The following is a 22,631-nucleotide window of genomic DNA, read 5'->3' as shown; positions in this document are numbered from 1 at the left end:
GAATGTTAATAGTTTTCCTAACTAGTATTGATTCCTCAGCTTGTTTGGAGGTCAGGAAGATCCTGGTCTGATTGGTTGAGTCATTTTCTGGTGATTAAGTGGTATGTCTGAACAGGAAACATATTGCGAAATGCTTAAGGGAGTTTATAAATAGAAAATGTTTGGAGGGATTACTCAGAAAGCAAATTCTACTGATACATGACTGCATAGATGTTGCCTGTTGCAAAAGAACAGTATTTTTAATGGGAAATTGGATTAAAAAAAAAAAAGAAGAAGAAGAAGAAGAAGAAAAGAAATTGACTAAAAAGCACATTGCTTTAATTACTTAGTAGTCTTTCTTTACATCTTTATCTTACTCAGACAAATACATAGGGAACTTCAACTTCAACATAAACTGTCTTGCTAACTACCCTCTGTTTTCAGGTTCCATTTTTTTGATTCCATGAATACATATTTCTTTAATGTTATCCTTACTAAAGCAACAAAGTCCTTATTTACTGTGTTCTTCCTTTGTGCTTTCTTCTGTGATATACTGTGTATGTCATGTGTCATACACATGGAGGAAGCAAGGAAGGGGACACAGGATATTGACATTCCTCAGTGAATACTGCTTCACTGTTAATACTGCGATACATTGTTAAATTAGTAAGTTGCCTTAAATGAGTTTCTGTATCATTTCTGTAGTTTTTCTAGAACTATGACTTGTACTCACCTTGTTCATCTGCAAAGGTAAGATAACAGCCAATCCCTCCTTTCAGAATGGCATTTTAATACGTGCTGAATTCAAAGTGTAGCCGAATGCTATACAAATCCCTTGAAGTCAATGACTTTACCCACAAAACCAGAAAGGGCATGTTTTGTTCCCTCTTGAGTTAGCAGCAATGTTAGGATCACTATCTGGTTATGTTATAGTGTAAGTCATTGACAGACGTGTTGTTTGACCAAAAAGAACGGTTCTGTCATTGTTGAAAGAGGAACTCAGTTGTTAACATAGAAAAAAAAAATACTGTGGACAACTAAGGAAACGAAAATCAAATGTTCCTAATTTACAATTGGATCCAAAGCTAACCAAAGCCAGTGGGAGTTTTTCCACTGACTTCATTAAACTTTGCATATTTGTCCAGAGAAGTGCTAGGAATACATCCCAGCCAGGTCCTGGGAGAAGCTCCAGCCTCTTGTTCTCAGCTGACCTTCCTTTGCCACTGTGCAGAGCTGTTAGGGTGACTGTGTCCAGCACCAAGGGCAGGCTGAACTAAAACCTGAAACCAGAAATTGCTGTAGGAAAACCCTTACTAAAAAAGAAAAAGGTAAATATAAATAAAAGTAAATGGTGGCAATATTAAGGGTTCTGTTGCCTCCAGGCAAGCACCTACACATTTATAAATAATGACATGCAGACATTAGTTTAGTTTAAGATGCTTACTGACGCTTTGTTGACTAATGTTTTAAGCAAAACAGAAGGCGAGAGTGGGCAACTTTCCAAAATCTGAGTATATTGTGAAATAAAAAGTTCACACAAGCTTCCTCTCCATGAGCATGGAGTAAAATGTACATGTTAGCTGGAAGTACCACTCCTGTACACTAAAAAAGTCCCTACTCTATCACTGCATGGAGTATGTGATAAGAGCAGTGGCAGGGCTCCTAAAGGAAACCATGCAGTTAACGTGATCCTTGAAAGATGTAAATCTGCGTGACATTGAGAACTTTTTGTAATAAGAAATTTCATCTGTGAAGTTTTACAGAGAACCGTTCTCCGACACAGTCTGTTAAATGGGGGCTGTATTTCACTGAAATCTGAGTTATCTGTGTATATCGAAACTGGTGTTTGTTGTCTGACAACAAATATTTAGCATTGTGGGTGAAAGTAAAAGGCTAGACAAGGATCTTTAGATCACCAGGAAGTTGTGTGCCACTAAAAACAGAGAAATCATTTAAACTTTGTGACATTATTTCAAACTGTCTTTTTTTTTTTTGGTGATACTGAAAGCACCTTATAGTTTTTAGCTTATACTTTGTTAAACAGTATGTTGGTGAATGTGTGATGCTGGATGCCTCTCTTTATACAGCTGTGTAATTGCTGCGTGTTAAGAAATTGCAAGAATGTGCTATAGCTAAAAGAAGCCCTTCACAAGCAGAAAGAAATGCATTCACATCAGAAAGGTTGAGTGGCAAAGGAAGACTCTTCAGTTGTGCTGAGTTTCATGGATCGTCCTCGTGCATGAATTTTAAATAACCTATTAAAGGGCATTTGAAAGAAATGCCAGTCCTGTGAACAACAAGGAATGATCACGCAACAGGCTGATGGACTAGGTTTCTGCTCAACAGGGTTTCCTCAGGGAATGTGGCAGTTGCTAAATGTTTTCATTTCAGCTGTTAGAAAAATGCACTTCTGCACAGGCTTTGTTCCCCCCCCCCCCCCTCCCCCCCCAAGTGCTGCTGCTACCATTCCAGAGAGTTCAAAGTGGGTTTTGCTCTCTCTATTCATTCAGGCTCCTCCCTCACCAGTTGAAATCTGCTAACTCTGGGTATGCACGAGCAGGAAAGGTGGAAAGATACCAACTACTCTGTTGACAAATTTGCAGATGCTCAGGTCCTTTTTTTTTTTTCTTTTTAATTAAACAATACTTTTTTTTTTTTAATCCTGGCACAGAGACTAGAAAGTTATTGGCAGATGGTGCAACTGCAAAAAGGTCTCTCTTTGAGATACACTTGATTGTTTAAGGTTGCTAATGTGACATGTTTATATACCAAATTACGGAGTTCATAAAAATATTTTACAGGTTGTCAAGAGCAATAATGTGCTGTGATCAGTGAGATCACATGAGCTAAGAAAAACTAAGCAACTCAAAGAAGGCTCTCTGGCAAGCCTTCCAGTGTTATCTTCATTGCTGGTGGCATTTCATGAGGTGACACATCTTTATCTAGTTGTAAGCCACCATCAAAGTGGTGCTAGGAAGTATGGCACTGCAGAGCCTGGTATCCTGGGGAAGCAATAGTAGGGTCTTTTGGTAGCACATGGCTTTTGTCCCTATATGTCAATGCCGAGCTTCTCTGACAGCAGAGACAGTAAGATTGAATTCTTCCCGATACGTTATGGAAAACTGTCAGTGCTGGAAAGGGGCCAGTTTAACTGAGAGAACTGAAGTTGACTAAGCTTGAACAACCTAATTATCACATAAGGTTAGAGAGGTAAATGGCTCTAGGCTTCATTTAAGAAACCAGGGATGAAAGGGTAGAAACAGGAATAAGCCACATTTTTTCTGTGATCAGATAAGAAAGAGAAACCATCAGTGCTGCTGTGGCTGAATACAAAGTAGAAAAACTGAAGTTGCAGTAGGAAGTTAAAAAGCAATTAAACTTTCAAGAACATATTCCTGAGCTGCGGTTTGAGAGCACTGATTTAATTTTTACCCAGAAATACAAGAATTCCAATCTTTGTAGGATTATTTCCCTATGGTTGAGGTTGATATAAACTATCTACCTACAGAGGTAGAGGCATACAACTTACAACTTTAAAACACCAGATTTAAGGAAACGTCTCTTTTGTGTTTGCATTGTGGGTGCCCTATGAATGCCATGAATATCTGCTTTAACAATTGTGTTGCTATGCTGCAATTTGGCCTCCGGTGCGAACTGCAGAATCCTTGCTTTTAACAGAGGTCTCTGTCTTTTTTCTTGCTTTTACAGTTGATTGAGGTCAGAAGAAAAGCTGATTATTGGTTTAAATGAGTATGGGATTGACTCTAGTACAAGGTAGGACACTGAATGGAACTTTCTTTTTTTTTACCAGTAAGCATAGTAACAAAAAATGTCAGTATGCATTTTTCATTGAGCGTAAACTTACCTTTTGAACCATGACAACTGAATATTTCTGAACAAAGTTTACAAATAGGAATATTTGTAAAACATATAGATCAGATTGAAATGAAAACCTACAGATGAAGAAAAAATTTAGGTGTATCAATACTATTTTTTGCTGAACTATGTGTAACTGTAATATGCACAGCTTCAGTGGAACCTATAGATCTTTGGTTATTTCCCTCTTACTCTTTCCCTGTCCACATTATTCTGAAAAAAAGCAGCAAATATGAGAGCAAAAATGACAGTGATGTTAACTGACATTTCCTAGAAAATCCAGAACATAGGAAGGAACCATGCAAGTTGTAATTATACATTGGCCAGAGTCCTAATTAAGACACGGCAATAAAATTCACACTTCTTTGCCCAGACTACAGATTTGCTCTCAGGTTGCCCTGTAATAGTCTCCAAGTGTATCGTGACTAAGTTTAAGGCTTTTGTATAAATGCTGCTGGTAAAGGGCATTAATGATGCATAACTCTTGTTTCTTAGCAACTTTATTTTTTAAACAAAGTGGGAGTTGAATACATATAATTGATTTATTTTATGCTGTCAGGACAGACAATAATGTACAACAGACTAAACAGATACCCAACAGTTGCTGATTGTTTTCTATTATCTCCATAGAGCAAGTAAGAAACATTTGCATAAGATAATTTAAAAAAATGAATTGATCTTCTTCCTAGCCATCCCTCTCTGGCTAAGCACAAGAAGTGAGGCCATCTCTTCTCTAATAAAGCATAACACTGCTAAGCAAATGATCAGTCACTAGAAACTCCTGAAGTAAACTCTGGAGTTGCCAAAGACAGTAACTCTCTCCCTGAGAATGAGAAAAAGGGAATTCACCATTAAACTTCTAGCACGGATATGCTCAAGAGCATGGGTATGCTAACAGACTCGTTAATGAAACACAGTAGCATGGACTAACTATATATGTTTAATTTAAAAATGAAGAATGAGAGAATCTGCCTGTGGAACCAGAAATATGGCAGTTAGAAGTACTGTAGTTCCATCCTTGAGCTAGGAAAGTCTGCCTGAGCATTCAGGTGTCTGAGAAGCAGTAACTTTCCGAAATTACCACCAGAGACTGTCTCTGCACTCAGACTAATCACCATGGTCTTCATGGCTCACACTCTTGTCTTTCTTCCATTAATGACACCCAGTGAAGACTTTGTTCAGTAACACCCACAAAACATAAATAACATTTAATTAAATAAAGTCTCTGCTAAGATTTAATATGCTAACATCAAAGCATCCGGAAAGTGATCTTTGCCTCTGACAGAAGGTTTCCCACAGACAAGGAATAATGTCAGGTACTTGCTGATGACAATCAGAATTGTTAAGTGTATATTTACAGAGCTTCGTGTTTTTCAGTGACAGGCAGTCACATTCTAGGAGCTATTTTCATGTGGGTGCATGCCAAGCACTCACTTCTTCGGTAGTTTTGAGGATTTTAATTTGTTTGTTTGCTCTTTCTTATTGTGTGTTGTTTTTTTTTAACTCCCCCTAAATCTTTTATCACATACATGTTTATTTTCCTCCTGATATAATCTGAGGCAACCCAGCTGGCTACTAGCAGTGTGACGTCTTCTAAGTAGCTGACAGTTACCGTCTCAAGCTGATGTTTTAGCATCCCAGCAAAGCAGAGTTTATTTACCATCTGTACACAGCCTGGAATCATTTGGTTTGAAAGACTATGTATTAACTTAAATTCCTTTATCATTCTAGTGGGCATTTATGTTTCATTTTGCTCTACGAAGTCTTAATCTGAAATTGAGTATGACCAAACTGAGAATGCATTTCGGGAAAGGTGTTAGCACAGCAGTTCAGGAAGGAAATCTTATCAGCTTTGTTGAGCTTGGTTGGTTAGTTTTACAGAGATTCGTTTGTCAGCAGAAATGGAGGCAGCACAGCTGCAAGGACTGGCTAGGAAAATGAGATCTGGTCCAAAGCCTGTGGGAATCCACGCAAAATAATGTTTAATTACTTGATCCTTTCCTCTCTAATATCAGTGAGATGGTGCCATTTAGTTCAACAGGAGGATAAATACATCTATGCCTTTGATATTCTTTCATATGCGTTTCTCAGAGTAGTGATTTCTGTAAAACAAAGCAGAATCAAAACCGCGTTTGAGCACAGAAACCCATATGTCAGAAATAAAAATACAAAATATCTGTGGACTAAAGCCCTTAGAGTACAGATGATTTGCCATTAATCAAATAATTATCATATTCCTGAGGGAAAGCATTCAAATACACCCCTTCCCTTTGAATGACTAAATATTTTAACAGGACAGAAAAAGGAAAAAAAAATGCAACTGTTTATATGATGGCTGCTCTGAAAGTGATGCCTCCTTTTATTACATTAGCCCACAATGTCAGAGGCAGATGGTGGTGGTACAGCAGTAGAAGTTGAACCTCTTCACCAGCGTTCCATTACGCATTGTTGCTGTGTGACAGATGGCAGCAGAGGGGCACTCTGACAAAATGGGGTCTGACATGGGAGTGCAGATGAAGCAAAGGTGTGGGGTTCTATGATAACTCTACACCTTAAGAAAATGAGAGCTATCTTAGCACTAGGCTCATTCTTCTGCTTTCAGATAAGAAACTTGTAGATTCATCAGCTGAAGATTTTGAAGAGGCCTGTGCTGTCTAGTTGCAGACAGATTGCAGTTACCAAAGTGTTTAAGAATCAGTTTATTCAGAATTACATGGGAAGCAGGCATTATTCTGTGCTCAGATTTGGTGTGAATAATAATTTTGTATCAGTAAAATCCATTCTAGCTTCACGGAGATTTAACCAGCAAAGAGATGTTATCCAAAAAGTGAAATTTCCTATATTTGTATCTGTAAACTGTATCAGACAAATTTTGTTCCCTTTCTATCAAAGTATCAGAGAAAATGTTCACATATGGAAACAAAAACAAACCAACCAACCTAACCAACATGACACCAGGGATGGTGTTGGAGGATAAAAGACTCATCTCTCACATTCCCTAGTTCATGAACTTGCTGTTGACTGTGGGAAGAGGGCTAGAAAATTAGTTAGGTGTGTTCTGTTGCTACTTCTCTCTGTTGCGCTTTTGTTTCTGGTTTTGTTGGGGTTATGTTGTTGTTGTTGTTTTTAATTAAGTAGCGAGGATCCTGTGGAATGGTTTAAATATTCACTGTTTACCAATGAACAGTGTTTTAAACTCTACCTCAATAGACACGTATAAATCTGTTAATGTGTTTAGAAACTTGAGCAGAGATGTTGCTTATAAGGTGTCTCACAGTGGAGTAATTTCATTAAGGGCATTATCTGACACATTCAGGCTTGGGTAGGAAGGGCTATTTCCTGCACATGTGGTAAGAAAATCCAGCTATTCCACGCTCCTGGAAAATCATGCTCCCACATAAAGAAATGAGCTTCCTTTCCTTAGATCTGTTTCCCATCATCTGTAAAGAAAAATGCCTTTAAAAGAACCACTCTAATGGCTTCATATGTTCATTTAAAAACAAAAACAAAACTCCAAAGCATTACTGAAGGAGAAGATATGAAAATCTGTATGTATAGCTACTGATTCTCACCAGAGATGAATATGATGACAAACTTCAAACCATAAGCAGGAAAATACTTAGGCTACCAATAGTGCCCTACTATGGGATGTAATAAAGCGTCAAGGTTTTTACCTTCAGACAAGCATTTCACCCTCATGAGCCTCCATGAAATAGTCTTACTATTTTACCCTATAGATTGCAAACCAGCACGCTCAGTATATATGCAGGACTTGCTCAAAGGCATAAAGGGGGTGAGTGGTGGGAGAGTGAATTCACCATGGTCTCCCAAGACACAGGCTGCAATACTAACAGCCAGAGATCTCTTTTGTTTAAAAAATTAAGAGTTAACTTGGAAGAAATCCATGATTAATAAGAAAAGATCAGACAGAGCATTTAAATACCACAAGAAGGACATTTATTGTGTTGGATATGTAGATAGTATTACATTTACAAGAATTTGAATAGATAGGCTTGCACATGTCAGGAAGGAGAGTGCTTTATATAATAAGCCACGGTGAGGGGATGAACATCCTACGACAGTTAGCAGGCATGGCTTTATGAGTTGATAAGGCTGGATTGTTTTTCATAAGGACTATTCTTACTCCTTTTATAAAGGGAAGCACTGCTTCCCTTTATGGTTGTATGTCCCACGCTTCATGTAAGGGAGGTTGGGCTACAGTAGCCAACAGAACCACATGTAATGGCAGATTTGTAGTTCTTGATTAGTATTTATTAAACTAAGCTTTAGCAAAGTGTATTCGTCTTTGCCAGAGAGATTAGACTGTATCTAAGCTATGTTTTCGTTTAGAAAGAGGTGGGTGTGACTGTGAATAAAAAAAATTCTTAATTCCAGTTAAGTAATACCTAATGGAACATAGCTTAAAAAGATGTTTATGATTAGAGTTAAAATTAGTGAGCGTGAACTGTACGTTCATCTTCTGGCCATTTTCAAAGGCCACGTATTTAATCAGCAAACACAGTGACCACGGCCATTAGCATAGCAAGGTCCCTGGTGCATGCAGCCCCCTACGTGCCTCCCTTCTTCAGGGTGTGCTGTCACATCCTGGAGGCATTTGGCAGGAGAGGGTTACTTTATGCTTAGAAACTTCTGAGAGGAGCGGAGGAAAGAGGAGACCTGGTAAAGGTGAAGAGGTACACAGGAGGTCAGTGCTATAAGCATCTTTCCTGGAGAAGGAAGCTCTAGAATATTTTCCAGGAGGGTTAAATTAAGTTTGACTTTGTATTTTCTGGGTTCCCTGTGGGGGAAAGTCTTCCACGTCGTTCCCAATGCTGGACTGAAGCGAGGAAGCCTTTCAGTCAGGCTGATATCATTTCTTTACTGCACGCCCACTCCCTGCTAACTGCAGATTACCTTCGCTGAAAGTTTGCCAAGAGAGTTTTCTCATTCTTTGTTCTTGTTTTCCTCAAGGCTGCTAAAGATCCGCATTCCTTCTGATAACAGCAAAATGATAAGTACCTTCTTTTTTGTTGTTGTTGTTTTACTTTTATCACCTTAAGGAAAACGTACACGTACTCTCCCCAAGTTAAGTAAGCCAGATAAACATAGTGCAACTATGTTTAACGACCGAATAAAAGTTAGGTTCAGCCAAGCAAGACTCAAGAAGCTAGAAGACAAATTTCAACCCAAAGGAGAGAAATTCTGTTGCGCAAAATACCCCGATGTTGAGGAAGGACTTCAGAGGGCTGGCTAAATGCTCGGCTCCTGACAGACTGTGCTTCACCCGGCTGTGTGGATGAGCAGGGCCACTGCTCCTCACACTGTTTTCTCCCCGCGTTCTCCCAGGCAGTTTCACATTTGGCTCAGGGCAAGCAAACGTGAAATAGGTCAGGTAGCTCCTATCCCGAGAGCCAAGCGTCCTGCTCCTGCAGGCACCTCCCAGGTCACTCAGGGTACAGCGGCTGTGTGGCACGTGTCAAAGCATTTACGAATGCTGTCAGTTACCTACACGGAACCATCGGGTCCGCTGAGGTTTTTTATCAAGCCTGTAGATACGTGCTTTGCCCGCAGAGCATTTCTCCTCCTTGCTGCAGCAGGTCAAGGGACTCCAACTCGTTTCTGTGTTCTTTCTTTTTTGGACAACCTCACTTCCACACGAGCAAGGTGGTTGTGTTGATCAAAGTCAAGCAAGCGTAGCACAAGCAGCGTTAGCTCTATTATTGCCCTTTATTTCTGATAGTTTTCCGTGTATTCGTAGCCTTAAATCTTCCTAATTCGTGACAAGCCTTCAGCTTCCCCAAATACCGAGTGTAAACAAAGGAAAGTCATTTCTGAGTTCCCCATTTCACGCTCCGCCGGACGCAACGACGGTCTCCCACTTCCCCAGTTTACAGGTGCCGCCCTCACGACGGTCCGCACGGGGTGTGGGAAGGAGGAAAGCCCCCTCCTCGGGCTCAACGCGGAGCCCGACCCGAGCCCCCACGTGGGCGCCCGAACGGCCCGGGTCCGCGGAGCCACGAGAGGGCGCGGCAAAAGCTCGCGCTGCGTGCGGCGGGGCCGTGCACCTTGCTGCAGGCGCCGGGCGCCCGGCGCGGTTCGCACGGGGCTGGGGCGACCGGCCCGCCTCCGCCCGCCCCGGCCCCGCCCCAGCCGCGCCGAGCCGGGGCGAGCCGTGCCGTGCCGCGGGCGGGCAGCATGCGGATAGGCGCCGCCAGCTGCGGTAGGGTCGCGCTGTGCCGCGAGGGTCGCGTTGCGGGAGGAGCAGGTGCGGTGGGGCTGGGTCGTCCCGTGGCGGGTGGCAGCTCCTGGGGACGCGGCGTGCCGTGCCGCGGTAGGGTGCGGGCGGGTGCCGGTCGGTTGCTTGGGCGGCTGAGCGCGGTGCCAGGCGGAGCAGCTCTGGGGCTCTCGCGCTTGGTCGGAGGGAGACGTAGAAGAAGGAAAACCAGCGTTGCTTCGTAAGTATCCCGCGATTAAGGCAGGAAAATGCTTTCCAAACGTGTTGCGGCGCTGAAGTGGGCTGTTAGTTTAGACGTGTCCTAGTGAGTGTGCTAATGAGCGTAACAGCACCCCTCCCTGCGCACCTCCTGAGTTAATTGAATATGGCATCTGCTGGGTCTTCGCCTGTGCTTTGAAGTATGCCTTAATCTACGATAGTAATTGTCTTGTCATGTTCCTTGCTGTTTTTCGAATGTGTAAATTCAGCATGTGATTTGAATTCACGTAGCTGGCTGTAAGTTGGCTTGGAGACTCCTGATTGCTGATTTACTTGCCCCAGGCATATATGGTTGATTCAGTATCAAAAAGTTTTCAGTTCCCTCCTAACTAGCTTATCGGGAAGGATCTGAAGGGCTCTGCTGACTTGAAAAACCGTTTACAATTGGCAACCTTGTTGGTGCTTTCAGCCAAATGCGATCTGAGCGTGGAAACCAAACTGCATTCTTGCATCTAAAGATGGTCCCTGCAGGTCAGAATTGAGGCGTGCTGGTGTAGCCAGGAAACTGCATGTGAGTGTGGGTTCTTTTTTTTCCTTTCTTGCTTCTTTTGTGTGTGTGTATGTGTGTGTGCCTCAGAGACTCCAACTCCTGTAACAAGGCAGTAACAAGGCAGAGCAGCAGTGTGGTTTCATGCTGCTCAGGCCCCACTGGGGTGCAGCTACCCCCCCTCTGACTCTGCTGTTGGTTTTGAGGAAGTTCTTAATCTGGCACTGTGACTCAGTGTCCTAATCTTTAAAATGGCTTAATAAGACTTGTCACACTTGCCTCCTAGGGACATTAACATGTAATTGATGTTCATGAAGTACCTTCATCAGAGAAAAGAGGGCATCTTGCTTCCTTCATTTCGCCATTCTATATTGGTTGCTAAATATATTACATGGGTGGAAAACAGATTATCCAATGACCAACTGGCATTCATGTCTCTTATCATATACACAAGCACTTCAAATACATGTTTGCCCATGTCTGATGACTTTGAAATACTTGGTTTTTTTTTCACTGAACACTGCAGGTTTTATTCTTTCTGGAGGACAGGTCATATGGAAAACTCTCTTAAAAAACTGTACTGAGGTACCATCCAGCTGCTTCTTCTAGCTCTGGAGGTAGTCACTTGTTTTTTTCTCTGCCTATTGTAAGGTCAGTAAACGTTTTGAGAATTAAAATTACACTGACTCACTTCACGCTCACTACATGCTTGATTCAAGTCTTACTCAGACCAAGTCTTACGTTCAGTCTTGTTTTTTGTCGTGTTTCACTTCTTTATCAACTGGAAACGTGAACAATAATTTCACCATTCTCTGCTTGAAAGAAGTTGTCTTTAAAACAAGTGCTGTTCTTATCTTTGTACCTTGTATCTTCTTACTTGCTGCCCAGAGCAGTAATTAGCAGCTTTACTCTCCTGACTTGAATCTCACCCCACCTCCTCCTTATCACTGCTGCCTCCCCCTGGGGCAGATAGCAGAGTCTGCAGAGGCAGTAGTGCAGGGCTGGGATCACCAGCGACATATGCTGGGGGACATCAGTATTCTTTAAATCAGCTGCTGTGAGGTGGGCACACCTACTTGTAGTACTGGTGTAACGGTGTTTTTTCAGCTCAAGCCTTGGATTTAGAAATTCTCAGTCCTTCCCCTGAATCTTGGCTCCTGCAAGGCTGTGTGCTGGGAGGCTGTTCTGTGACTGGGCTGACTTGCCAGGTATCACCACGTTCACTTGTCTTTCATTCTACTTTACCTTTCAGCAAAACATGTATTAACCCCTTCGTGTTAAGTAAACGCGTTACATTAATACCTGACAAGGAAGGCTTTTAAAATGCTGCTTGATATTGGCAACTGCTGTTCTCTTCATATGACTTGAAGAAGGAACTGGAGATACAGCTTATAATGCGTAGTGGAGACATGAAGTTCCAACAGAAAACTGAAGGATGCCGCATTCAAATTCTTCCTCCCCATGGTCTGCAGCAAATGGCCTTCAGTTTTGTCTCAAATCTAGAAGTAGGCATCATCTGAGAAGATTCTGCTTTCTTCCTTAGATATTTGAATTAAAATTCTCTTGTCTGCTGACCGTGTCTCATGAGAAATGTGGAGATGAGAGCCTTTTTTTTTTGGGTGCAGGAAGCCATCAAACGAGAGGTGAAGCACGTTCACTGAGAAACCAGCTAGCAATCAAGTCTTTCACCTCTTTTAACACGTACCTTGTATCTGCTCCAGCTGTCTCACTGCTCTGGTATTTTATAATTAGTATCTTGAAAACTCAAGGGAAAACTTTCAAATGCTATATATTTCCCACTGGGACTCTTCCACGTGGCTGTAACATTTGTTGTGAGACCTTGGTAACGTGTGTCTGTTCCTCAGCTGGGTTGGATTCCCCTGGTGTCAGCAGGAAATCTGGCTTTCTACTGGAAGAGACCGTACTTCTTAGGAGCATGGTGTGTTTTGATTCCCTTGAAATGAAGTCCATGTCAGGTGATTGAAATTGAGGTCTGCCTTACTGTGTGGTGCTTCTGTTTTTTCAGCTTGCTCTCATGTTGTGTCCGTGGTCAGCGAGTTACAGGATGGCTGAGGATAGCTTTGTGTGTCTGTATGGACAGCCTGACGTGCATATATATGTATAATACATAGGTACTTGTATAATATACACGTACAACATGCGCTTTGTATGAGAGCAAATAGTTTTGCTATACCTTTTCAAGCTCTTTCTGTTTGAGGAGTCCTCATGTACTTGCCATAAATTTGAAAAATGCAGCCTCTGCTCTGTGTCTGACAGCCAGGCTGCCAAGGGGGGAGGAGGGGGGAGCATGCTGTTTGGCTTGCTTGTCACTAGGACTGGTTTTAGAGGTGTTTATGCTTACAGATTGACTCCTTCAGAAGTGGTATTAGTAGTTCGGGGTATTCCAGCACCAGAGGCTAGACTGTTTCCAGAAAACAGAGATATTCTAAATTAAGGCCATTAAGCATCCACTGATTCAGTGACTGCAGATACACAGTTAATATTGTATTGTGACACATTCTGAAAATGGCTGGGTTTATTTTTGACATGGAGAAGATGACTAAGAATAACTCTTTCATCTATGCATACTTGCATTTACAAGGAAGTGAAAACTTCCCCAAAATGATCTTTAGTCATGTTTATACTCTTAGGTCCATGAAAGGAGAAAAACTGACTTAGGCTTAAGTCTGAGACGTGTCAGGCCCGTTTCCTGCTCCAGACAACTGTTCAGTGAGTTTTGGTTTTATTTGGGAAGTTGTTTTCTTTTCCCCTCCAAATATTTGGGGGCAATCTAATACGTGAGATGCAGGGGCATGGTGAAGAAGCACAGGTCCTTGTCAGGAAAGGCAGATGCTACCACAGCACAAATTCTGATAGGTGCTACTGTCCTTGCTTATCACCTCAACTTCTAACGGTGTTTATCTCCGTGTCCCGGTAACTCAGATGTAACTTGGAAGTGTAACTTCAAAAAAGGTACTGGATGAAACATCAGACTTTCCTGTACTTGTGTCTGTTTCTTATTTCTTTTTCCATCCTAGAGCTGTGATGGTAAGACCTTGTGAGGGGGGAACAATTCTGAAGACAGCCCGTGGCTTCAGTCCTCACCTGCCTGGCTCTTGTGTGCACTTTGCTACACTTTGTCAATTGGTGGCCAAAGGCTTGCTGCTTGGGACTCTTCAGGCAGATGGTTTATCAAATTGTGTGTTGGGGATGTGTCAACTAGATTTAACTCTTTGTGTCTCTGGTATCTGCATTGGTGTGGACAAACAAATGCAATGGTTTCTTTTCTTGCTACGTTCAACCAAGTGGATGCTACTGGTTTAGATTTTAAAATGACTGTAAATGTGTGTTATGGAGTTTTGGCTTCTTAAATAGTAGGCTCTTTGGATCCTCTAGTCCACGATAAACCCTTCTCAGACCTTTTAAGCTTGCAGCTTATTGCCCATGAAGACTGCAGTAATGCCTAAGGGGGTGTTAGAGTTTATCTTTCTGTGTAACTGACGTAGCCAAGGATAAAAATAGAATTTCCAAAGCCATGTGAAATTTTTGTTGGGAATATGTGGGTATGTTTTTAACTAACTTTAAATAGTCTTACTGTAATTCAGTCTTGCATCCATAAAATTTGCATGCGGGAAGACTCTGTTTTAATAGTGTTTCTTTTGAAAGACTGAGTGCACCAAAACACTGTTTAGTTTAGGTAACATATTTTGCTGTCCTGAATATTACCTGAATAGTCAACTCCAACTGTCAGTTGAAAGGCTTTTGAATCTTTGTGACATGTTTTCCCAGTCTGCTGTCTGCAAATCAAACATGAAGATGTCCAGCAACAAATTAATAAAAAGCAATGCAGAGGCTGAAGCAGGAGATGCCTTTTTCTCCCATCTCTCTGAGGAGGCTTGGGTTTGGCAGATAGTGGAATTCTTATTTGCATCTAATTGGCTGAGCATGTATTGCAGTAACTATAGTCCGTGCTATTGGCTGAGGTGAGTCCCATCTGTTAGAGTTGTTAGGGATGTGCAGTGCCCTAGGCCTTTGCACCTGTGTGCACAGGTGGATTTAGAGAAGCAAATACAGTCTCTGAAGGCAGTTGCTAAAAGCAAGGGAGGAGTTCAAAATACAATGCAGGGCTCTCAGCTGACACTTCTTCTATCTGAAAAAACCCTCTCATTGAATATTACCTTTACCAGAGTTTACAAGATAGTAGGTAGTTTTTGTTTTCTGCTTTCTTACGAGATCAGCTTCCTTTTGTAAAGAGTCATCTACTGTATGCATTCATTATCAGGTTTTTCATTATGAATTTTCTTCATGCTGTGTCACCCTGTACTGAGCTGGGGAATAATTTTAAGTTGTAGCCTGAACTGATTAGTAGAAGATTTAGGGGTTGTTCTGCAGGAAGTGCTCGGACCTGGCTTCATGGTATTAAATGTATGGTTAGTGCTGATATTTTTAACAATATATTTGTTCTTGTCACTTCACCTCATCTGTCAGACCAGCACAGTATATACCTGTACACTTGAATCTCTGCTGAGATTCACCTGTTAGAGATTTTAAAGGAGGAAGCATCCTGAGAAGAAGACTTACTTCTCCAGGCCTCATTTCCCTCCCAGCTGGGCTAAAGGAGCTGCTGATGGAGGGTGATATTTTGATTTGGATAATTCATATGATTCAGTTCTCTCTGAAATTCACATTCAAAGTCTTCAGCTCAGTATTTTTTTTCCCTTTACGCTGAGCACTATGAATACCCGTGATTGTCATCTCTGCTGTATTGCTATAACTTCAGAAAATTGCTTAGATAATTGCACAGATGTAGAAACAGCAGAATATTGAAGTCTGTAGATATTCGTCAGATGTCATGGTTGTGCTTTGTGGGATGAATGCAAACCTAAGTCCCTTCCTTTTCTATCTGTGGATGTCTTAAATAACAGCTGACACTCCTCTGTATGGTATTTGTATTCAGAGCATTTAATGTGGTTGAATGAATATCAGAAATGTGCACATTTAAGGCTTGGATACAAGCTCCATAAACATGAGCTATTGGTGCATATTCAAAACCAAAGTCGGCGTATGTAACCAAATATCTCTTGCAGTAATTGCTCTTTGAAACACTGCCCTTGCCCCAAGTCAACATTAGGTGTCCTAGCAAATGCAGTAGGACGAATAAGGCTTGTGTTTGGGACTCAGTAAGTCCTCATAGCAAGCCTGTTAAGACAAAAGAAACATCTTTCTGTTGTTGTAGTGGGTGTATATGAGAGAGAGGAGAAGGATTAGGGTGGTTGACTTTATTTCCTGGAAATGAATAGCATACATTTTTCAGTGCATAAAACGGATATTACTCAGTTTCTGGTGGGCTTCCTTGTAGAAGTGTCTTGAAGCGGGGATTGGCTTAAATCTGTTGCTTGCATTCTTGACATGCAGTATTATGTGATGCTATCTCGTCACAGAGGCATGCGATGTGCCACGATGTATAAATAACCCTGTGTGTCAAAGGTAATTTTAGACAATGTGCCAAATATTTAATGAAGTGCTGGGTCTCGTCCTGGCTATCTGGTATATATTTGGGAGTAGGTATCTGAGCTGAACTGCAGCAGAGGGGTGATGAGTAACGTAATACTCTCCAACACATGCTGCTGAGCTACTTCATACCGTACAGTAAGACAGCCAGCGCTGCAGGTCAGCTGCATCTTATTTGTGACTCTGATACCTAGATAAGTAGACTGACAAATAGGTTAATACGTGCTAGGTCAACCTGCCTTGGTGCTTGCTGAGGAGAGAAGAATTGCCTTTTATATTCTCTGTGGTGTAATTTTAATGAATGCTTTGAGTCTGAATTGTGAAGATGAATATGGAGTAGCATGCAGAGGGGGGTGGCTTTACTCCTTCGGCAGCACTGCTTTCCCAGGAGAACTCAGTGGGATGCTGACTGCAGGCAGTTCAGTACGTTGTCCTTCCATGCAGAGTTAAGGTGTCCTGGGGCTGATGGCAGTCCTTGGAGGAAGGTGGTTTTGGGAGATGCGAAGCAGCTGAGTGGTACACCGAGAGCTTGCCACAGGCCTGGAGGTAGGCAGCAAAGGTGGATATGGGCCCCTTGCTTGGAGCAGGCACTTCTTTCTGGGTTTACTTCTGGTCTGGGGCTGAAACTCCACAATGGGAAATTTTCTTCTCTGTGTTTATGTTAGGAAGGAGACCCGCAGGGTCTTTAGGTTACACTTACTTAGGCAAAAATGCAAAGTGCAGGGCTATTTTCTTTCCATGTTCTTTTTTACTGAGGAAGGAGTTGTGACTGCTTTCTGAATACGTGTAAAGTGTCCAACAAAGTTTTTCCATGATAAATACAGAAATTTTGTTGTATTTTAATGCCTTCACTATGCATGCATATAAATATACACCACTGAACAAGCTTACAGCTGCTTCTTTAGCTACTGCTAGATTTAATGAATGAGTTGACATTATTAGCAACTTGTGTAGAAGCATCTTCAGTCGCAGTTGTGGAATCCAAATAGTGGTCTCCCATTTACTGTATTCGTTGTGCATTAATACGGAACCAAAGGAATTACACAGCTATCTCAGAGCAAGGTGAGACGCTTCTGTGTGTTATGTAAGAGAAGTCCAAGGTTCACCTTGAGAGCTAAGCACACTTAGTGCTCTTTCACAGTTTCTTCACTCACCTTTTTCTGATAGAGTGCTATTATGCATCCTTGGGACAGTCAGGTAAAGCAGGTAGCTTTACAAAGTAATATCAATATGAATCTCTCTTGTTCTTTGAAGGTAAAACTTCGTGGGTTTTTTGGGAAGTAAAACATTCAGCAGGACATGACTGACCTAGACTTTAATAGGATACATGTGCTTAAGGTGTCCTGGCTTATTTGAAATCTCAACCTAATATGACCACAAATATTGTCTTCTGGAAAATAGCCGTATAATTATTTAGGCATCGCTTCTAGTTAACTGATTTCTAAGGTAAATAAAGGAATGCCATATATAGTGTAGCAGGTTTGCATTTCCGTACAAGAAGTAAATATTGATCTCTGACAGATTTTTTGCACTTCTTGTTCACAAAGAGCTTGAGTAACTACTTTCCATATTTATTGGCTCTACTGCAGTAACATACAGATAAACAAAAAATGGAAAGGCTCTCCTTGTCTATCCACCTAACTGGTTGTCCTGTAGCCGATATGCAAAACATATTGACCTGTAGCCCCGTTAACCCCATGCAAAATTTATTGAAAATATGCCTGAGAGAGAAGTTCCAGTAATTCTCTCTGCAAAGTAGAGCGTAAGCAAACCCACGCTGCTACTTTCTCTAACTTTCTTGCTAGGTGTCAACAGGCATTGTAGGGTTATGTTCAATGCTTTTGGAGAGTTGACAGAAATCTTTGTTGCGTTTAATTTTTAATGACTGCTTCTTTAATGAGAAGATTACATCTTCTCAGAAGTAGCTCTTTCTTTTAATCCTGAAATGAATGTGTTGCGGTTGGGCTTTGTTTTGTTTTGTTGGTCATTGGTTTTTAATTTTGAAGAGGGAAGTGCAGGTGAGAGGTGGTTTCTTCCTTTGGCTGGTGATTCCATTGTGATTTTTAAAGACTGTTCGCCTCTCCTGGGGGAAGCTGTCCAGAAGGGAGAAAGCTTTTCTCTTTTCTGCCAGGTATAGGGAATGTAAAGTGAAATCTATTCAGTGGTTCTGTACCTAGTCATTAGAAACCTGAATTGGCAATAGGCATGCTATCCCCTCATAACTAGAATTAAGCAGAAAAGACAAGATTTACTTTAAATGTTTGCTTATCTTACAGGACAGTATTCACGAGTAGTCTGTCTGTCAAGTGCATCTCCAGTCACCTTTCTATTTTTAGAAATAGAATCCTAATTTTCACTATTTTTCACCTGACGTATTTTAAACTTACCTAGAATCTTCCATTATCCTGTATGAGAAGTTGACACCTTGTGATGTGGTGGCTTTTTTTCCCATTAGAGTTTCTTAAACGTCATTTTCAATGTGTAGATAACTTACTTTGCTGTGTATTCGGGAGTGAGATAAGAAGTAGTGACCCTTAATTTCACATTGGTGGTTGAGTAGTGACGTACCCGAATACAAGCTTAGTCATATGCTGTGATGCTGATGAGTTTCGCTTGGCACACCCCAGCAGGCGCAGGCCCTGCCCTGTTTTCAGCAGAGCCATCTTCTCTGTGGTGCAATTGTAGATGACTGGATTTGTTTTACAGCAGTGGCAGTGTAATGATAACCTTGCCAATGCTAAGGGGAGGTGGAAACATCTGACCTTTCTGCTTGTATAGCACAAAAATTTCACTGGAGATACTTTGACCTGAAGGTTTTGATCAGTGTCACTTACAGTAACTGTAGTGAAGCTTCTGTAAGAAAGCGTCTACGTGGCGGTGAGACTTGACTCCAAGATTCTTTTCTTCTGAAAAAACTTTAATTTTCTTGCTCATTCTGTTTTTCACCTTTACCCATTTCTCTTCCCATTCTTTTTTTTCACTTCTAAGTCTATATATTCCTGTCACTTCTGATAAAAATTTTCAGCTGTATGCTGTGAGATGCACTGGTGGGCAGCCTTGTAGCTGTTAGGAAAGTAAAATGTTTGCAGAAGCATGGTTGGGAACTTGCAGTAGTTGTGTTGGTACCTGTTGCTAACAAAGTGGGTTTTGTGTCCCGCAAACTAGAAGGACGCTAGGTTATTGTGCCTCTTAAGGCAGGAATTATCTGTGTCTATAAGGTCACAGCAGCCTGTCAAAGGCTGCAGGACTCTGTTATAAAGGTAGCACCTGGAAGAACAGCACGTTTTCTTTGCGTGTTCTGGTATTTCGCAGATTCAGAGATATAAAGACAGGTTAGTAGTGGCTATGCTGAAGGTCCTTGGTGACGTTCCCTGGCCCTGCCCGTTGAGTGTGTGCTGTAAAGCAGATTGACTGGTTCTCCAATCTGACCTTTTAACCTGCTGATAATGATCAGGGCTTTGGCAGAGCGCTGTGAGAAATGGAGGTTCTGGAGTAGCCCAGCTGGTACAGGTCTGCTGAGAAGCAAATGAAGAATCAAGTGAGTGTGGCTGTCCCTGTGGCCGGAAGATGACTACCAGGGGCCTGCACAGACCCCTCAACTTCTGGTTTTAGAAAGGAAGGGGCTTTTTGCCTGTTATGTGTACCAACCTGTTTAGAACACAGCCTTGTCTGAAAATACCAAGGTGAGCTCTTCATGTGTTGCTGTATGCTTCCTGCCAAGACGCCTGGAAGGAATGTGTTCTTTAACAGTGGATTCAGAATTAATTGATACTCTGGATATTAAGCCAACGAGCTGCTGCCTCCTGCACATTTTTTTTTCTCCAGTAATCTCAGACCAGCTTTATATATTCAAAATAGCATTTCATATGCTTGTCCTGTGGGCAACAATGGAAGAGACTGTAATGGCCACTCAGGTAACTCAGCATCTGTCACTTTTTTGCAGTTTTCTTCAGTTTTCTTCTTTTATCCAAACGTCTGGCATTTTTAGCTTAATTTTCTACTGAAGCAAAGCACTGAGAAATCCTACCATGTCAATTACAAACAACTAGGAATAAACCGTTCTGGCCCTGGAATGCTTGTGCTGCTGCCCAGGGCTGTGTGTTGGTTACATCCAGGAGTGGTGGTTAGCAACAAGCAGGGATGAGAGCTGCGACTGCACGTGGTGGGGTGAGGAGCACTTTGAGTCATGGAGCACAGGTACACCGCTGTACAGATTACGACAGATGACAGTCCTGAAGGGCTCCATATCAGTAGTGGCAGCAGGAGCCCTGGAACACGCACTCACAAACACAGTCCCTGTAAGATATCCCTGGGTGTGTGTGCATGTAGTTTTAAACGTGGCAGTTTAAGGTAGCAGGTTAATCTGGCTAGAAAGGAGCCTGTTTGTTTTTTTCCCTCGATGCAGACGGCAGTATGTCTGATGGATCTTGTTTGAAAGGAACTCCTTGAAGTTGATAGCATCAATGAAGAAGTTGGGCTCGGTCTAGCTTTGATAGAAACGTCAGGTCTGAAAACCCTTTCAACCTGCCTAGATGTCAGAAATGCTACCAAAGACATACTAATGTTCTAAGCCTTTGCTATGATAATCTCTAGTATGCACAGAGGAGATTCTGAACTATTTGAACTTAATGTTTTTCATGCTGACCTGCGTTGGGCAGGAATGAGATGAAGGGATGAAAACTCCCAAGTTTTATCTTAATGGAACAGACTGATTCTGTGACTGTTGCAGTCACTTCCTGGCTCCTTTTCACAAGAGCTTCTGATTTAGAAGTGCGTTACGAAAATCAACTCCTATGCAAGCTTTTCCATGCTACTTTGCTTTTCAGTTCCACCCTCTCCTCGCCTACCCTGACTATATTGGTTGGAGAGCTTTTGTTTAGGTTATGTGCCTGGTGTGATTTACATGCAAAAGTAAGTACTGTTCCTTGAATATTTGGCTTTCAGAGCTGATAAAGTTCACTTTAAACACATTCCATACTTCTTCCTCTCCAGATAATTTCATTTAAGGTTTACTTGGTATGTTGACTTGCTTTTTTGAAAGGGGAGGGAAGGTTCATACTATGCTATGGATACTATATCCATTTGGACCTATTGTGCCAACTGTCCAAAAGTTCTGATGTGTGTTTTTTCTTCCCCTCCCTCCATGCAGTAAATGCACAATACCCAAATCCAAATTGTGATCACATGCCTGTGGGTGCAGCATGTACTCAAGAACCTGTTTTTAACATCAGTTCAAAATTGAAAGGGGAAATGTTTGTTTTTATGTTCATATTGGTTCAACTCTTACTTTAGAAGGCATCATTGCTTTTCTTTGCTTTAAACTGTTTATCACTTGCTTGTTCTCTTTGGCAATCCGAGTAGCAGTGCCAAACAACTGTTTGAAACAAGATCTTTTTCTTTTTTCTTCTTCTTTTTTTAAATAACTCCAAGCTGGAAAGTAAAACCAAGGAACAAAAAGTGTCCCACTTTAAGTTTTTCTATTTTTTTTCCTTCTCTCCACCCAGCAATGCATTACAAAAGTGAAATGTAGTAAATATAGTTTATGGGTATTTCTATCAGTGTAAGTAATTTCTATAGCAGAGTAGTGGTGAGTGGTGTTACATAGGGGTCCTTTGGTTGCCCATTCCTAACCAACATCCATCCCTGGTCTGCGACAACAGAATTTGGTCTGATCCAAACATGGATACTTGTTTGTCTGTGGCCATCCATCACCAGCTGCCTCTGTGCTGATGTTCAGAGCTCAGACCCAGTATGGCAGTGGCAGAGCCAGGTGCCAAACACATATCACTGCAGTCTATGCAGACAGGTTCTATGCTGTTCTCATGGGTTTATGAACGCTTGGAGCCCTGGGTCATGATACCCCAGGGTGTTGCTTTTGAAAGATGCTGCAGGAAAGCCCATGATGTTTTGTGCAGCGTGGATTTTTCTGCAGCAGAAATGAATAATGTTTTTCTAACACTTGGAATCTTTTTTTTCTTGCACTTTGTTTTTCTTCATTTTTTGGGAAAGTATTGCTGAGAGATGGTAGAAATGCTGCACATTTTCTTCCAAAAATATTGCTTCTACTTTCAGAAGCAATGTCTCTTCTAATCTATTCTGGTAAAGATGGGTCCAGCTTACAAGGACAAAAAAGGAAAGTAGTCATGAAGCTATCCAAGTAACTTTTCTTTTTTGTCTTCTTATGTAAATGTTCCCTAGAGCAGAGTTTGGTGTCTTAACCTAAATTTTCTGGTTTTCCACCACCCTCTGGCTGACTTCTCTGAGAGCCTCTTCACAGTTTCCCAG

The 22,631-nt window shown here is 41.6% G+C and overlaps 1 protein-coding gene across 43 annotated transcripts in view; it reads left to right on the top strand.

Annotated features, from left to right (window-relative positions):
• MICAL2 (microtubule associated monooxygenase, calponin and LIM domain containing 2) overlaps window positions 1-22,631 on the top strand; it is a 159,770-nt gene that overhangs the window by 29,311 nt on the left and 107,828 nt on the right. For 24 of the 43 annotated variants that reach the window (XR_006939411.1, XM_046942241.1, XM_046942239.1 and 21 more), the window contains exon 1: window positions 10,008-10,075. The exons of 1 other annotated variant lie outside the window; for it this stretch is intronic. The gene's annotated coding sequence lies outside the window, so the exon portion shown is untranslated. Of the gene's footprint in view, window positions 1-3,687; window positions 3,754-10,007; window positions 10,311-10,681; window positions 11,487-11,818; window positions 12,044-12,700; window positions 12,812-16,416; window positions 16,506-22,631 lie in introns of those variants that run through there. 18 more of the 43 variants (XM_046942242.1, XM_040702110.1, XM_046942249.1 and 15 more) reach the window with 14 other exon arrangements.

Source organism: Gallus gallus, chromosome 5 (assembly GCF_016699485.2).
Source record: "Gallus gallus isolate bGalGal1 chromosome 5, bGalGal1.mat.broiler.GRCg7b, whole genome shotgun sequence".
Lineage (NCBI taxonomy): Eukaryota > Metazoa > Chordata > Aves > Galliformes > Phasianidae > Gallus > Gallus gallus.
Note: the sequence above shows the minus strand (reverse complement) of the source record. Positions and strands in the feature narration are given on the sequence as shown.